General features: G+C 35.4%; 1 long non-coding RNA gene across 1 annotated transcript; it reads right to left on the bottom strand.

Annotated features, from left to right (window-relative positions):
- Window positions 1–1030: 1030 nt before the first annotated feature.
- Window positions 1031–1740, bottom strand: LOC134664266 (uncharacterized). The gene is made up of 2 exons (XR_010098234.1): window positions 1692–1740; window positions 1031–1535 (listed from the first exon to the last, which is right to left on the bottom strand). It is a non-coding gene; the product is annotated as an uncharacterized LOC134664266 (long non-coding RNA).
- Between the last annotated feature and the right edge of the window lie 1430 nt (window positions 1741–3170).

Raw genomic sequence — 3170 nt, 5'->3', positions numbered from 1 at the left:
CTGCGCTCGGCTACAAATTTAAAATGTGATTTAGAGCAATAGTTATTTTAATTTAAAGTTTTGAAAGTTCTGGTGCATAAAACTTAGGTATTTCGAAATTTAGTCTTTAGTAATTAATTAATTGGTGTAAACCTTATGACATGAACCTGTGAAGCGACCCAGCTATACCACTGAGCTTTTACACTATAACTTTAGGTTAATAAAGTTTGTTAGATTTAAATTTGTTTAATTGTTTCTCCTCCTAGCTTTCCTACAGCAAGGTTTCCATTTAGTTTATTTTATTTAATTTTATTTTGTTAACATGGCTGTTTTTATTTTTGACAAGCCGGAGCTTTCCATTCATTTATTTTACCCCCTTTCAAAACAGCCGTGTTACAATGGCGCCCAAGAATTTTTCAGGTTTCTAAATAATTACTTGCTGCAGGAAAAGTCTAGACTTATTTTTATGCACCAGAAAATAATTTTGTTTCACTCACCTTTTGTAGAGTATTTTGTTACATTTCAAAGATTTTTTGGGTATTGCATACCATAATTGGGGCATTTGCTCACATTTATGCTGTTTTCTGTACATTTACATGTAATTATTTTCGAAAATCATAGAATTTTGTATGATACATTTAGAGGTTATGAAATTTTGCTGACTTGACAGATGTCAATAACACGTGTTGCATTTTTAGTAAATTTGGATACTATTTTGAAGTTTTGACACTAGAATTTCGTTTGGTTTCACTTTTAACATTTAAATTTCAATGAAAAAATAAGAATTTTGTATTTTGTAACATAAGATAGGAGAACACAATTTTGCCACTTGTGATCACTTGTAGTAATCTATATTTAGTCCAGAATTTCATATTTAGGAGGAAAATATGTGAATTTTAGTAGAATGTTGTTTTGTGATTTTCATAGATTTGATGGAACTGCACTTTCATAAATGTTTTATAATGAATTTTGTAATTTTTTATGTTTTAACAGTTAAGCCGGAAGGCATAATAATTTCACCACATTTCAAGTTTGTTAAGGAAAACAATAGTTATGTTAACATTATTTTATTTTATTTTCTATACACAGCACAGTTTTTGTAAACATGAAGCACCAGAAATTTCAATGCAGTAGCATATTTAGTTTAATAAAGTTGAAACGCAACACTCAATTTCACAGCTTATGGATAGGTACATTTATTTAGGGTGGTCAAGCCAATCTGGAGATCATCCTAGGTCCAAGGAGCTGTGGAAGCGATGTCGGCATTTTGTTTTTCAGAAATCTCCGCATAGCCGCAGGGGAAACAGTTTAGTATGGAAGTCTGGTCTGGCAGTAGTGTCCGGCGAGATGCTTGTGGTGTTTCATGATCATTTAACTTCTTAAAGAATGAAGATATTCTTCTTCGGCGTGCTAGCGCTTATAGTTCCAGAACAATTGACATGATTTCATTTTCAAAATTATAAATTCCTGTGATCCGGCAGTCCAGTTGTAGAAATGGCTGGATGCCTTTTGTTTTGTAGTGGTAATATCCAAATTCAGCACGGTTTTGATGTAATCTGTAACAAGTTCACTTAAATTTTGAGGTATGCAATACATTTTTTGGGTTAGTTTAGTTTATTTGACTTTGAAATGACATTTAGCGTTGATTTTGAAGGGAGAGGGAAAATCGTGTGAAATAAGATGATTCCTGATCTCAAGATTTAGTGTTTTACCTGTATTTTTGGTAGTTTTCGGTTAACTCTGTGTAGTTTTGAGTCGCTGATTTGGCGTATTTAATATTTACCGTAATTCGAGTTTTTAACGGTACTTCACACAACGTAAGACTTGTGTTTCATATTAGATGGTAGTTTTCCAAATTAAAATGGTATTTGCAACCAAAGTTTTGTTCTTTGTAGATTAGTTTAAAGTGCAAAGTAAGGTTAAGTCATGGAATTGTTTTTTTTTGACACAGAGTAAGGTGCGTTCGGAAACGCGTAAACTTTAGTAGTGTTTTCTTAAGTTCGTAACGAGTTCAGCGTTTATAAAAACGCTCGTTTTGGAAAATCATTTTGTAATTTGTTTAAATATTGATATTTATTTAGTTAAATACAATATAGTTTTGGTTTATAACGTTACGAGATTTGGTTTTTTAGTACTCAAATTTAATGAGATATATTAATTTGAAGTAGTTTTTTTATTTAGACCTTATTTCGCCAAGAATACAGTTTGTAATCTCGGTTTGAGAATTGGCGGGAATTTCGAATAAGGCTGGCATCCATAGCTGGCATGTTTAGAATTTTGACACAAGTTTTGGTAGGTTTTCAAGAAGGTGGTATTTTCCAAGGCCTCGCCTACACAAGAACGTTTTGTTTCACGGTTGTCTCGTATGGAGTGTTGGATATTATGGTAAAATATCCAATCACGACTTTATGCACGGTACGTGGTGAACAGCACTGACTGTATTCACTACTAATTTTGTTGCGGGGATGGAAGAACGGGATTTGTAATGCGTGAAGTATGGTAGGGGCGACAGATGAGATATGAACGGTATGGTAAAGTGCGTGATGTATAAATGGGGCGAAACAACTTGCTCACTTTTAAGGTCAGAGCGAGTCCTTAACATAGCCAAAGGTTTGGATTTCGGTAGTAGGTTTCGAGTGCTTACCACACTCGAGCACGGTTTTGTGCAATTTTGCGTATTTGTGGCTACGCATTTGGTCGGTATGGGGTTCATACCCAGCAGTTACCATTTTTGAGGGGCTGTTTTAAATTGGGTTCTTGCTTTTTTGGACATATCGACCGCGGTACCCCTTTTGGTTTGGTACCTTTTGTTTATCGTGTTGACGATCCAATGAGCCATTTTTGAAGGCATTGGAACGGCACTCGGTGTCTCCGCCACCTTTTTCATGCCTGCTACCGCAATGCAACTCAGTCAAATGGTTGTAGTTTTTTCAGTTTAGTATGGTTTTAGAGTTTAGGGGAGTTATCCTTGGACGCACGACCCCTCGTCTTGTACCAGTCGTCGTGCCGCCAAGGACGACAAACCACTCACCTGCTATATACCTCGTTTTTGGTTAGGTATACCATTTTTTTGTTTTGGTTTTTGATTCCGGAGAGTTGGGGGGACAGGTGTACCTCATCAACTCAAAGGGCCGTTTTGGATTTTTTGGGGTTGATTTGATGATTGTTGTCTACCTGAAGGGTTGGGACAG

This window comes from Cydia fagiglandana, chromosome 5, assembly GCF_963556715.1.
Source record: "Cydia fagiglandana chromosome 5, ilCydFagi1.1, whole genome shotgun sequence".
NCBI classification, from domain to species: domain Eukaryota; kingdom Metazoa; phylum Arthropoda; class Insecta; order Lepidoptera; family Tortricidae; genus Cydia; species Cydia fagiglandana.
This window is presented reverse-complemented; position numbering and strand designations above follow the sequence as displayed.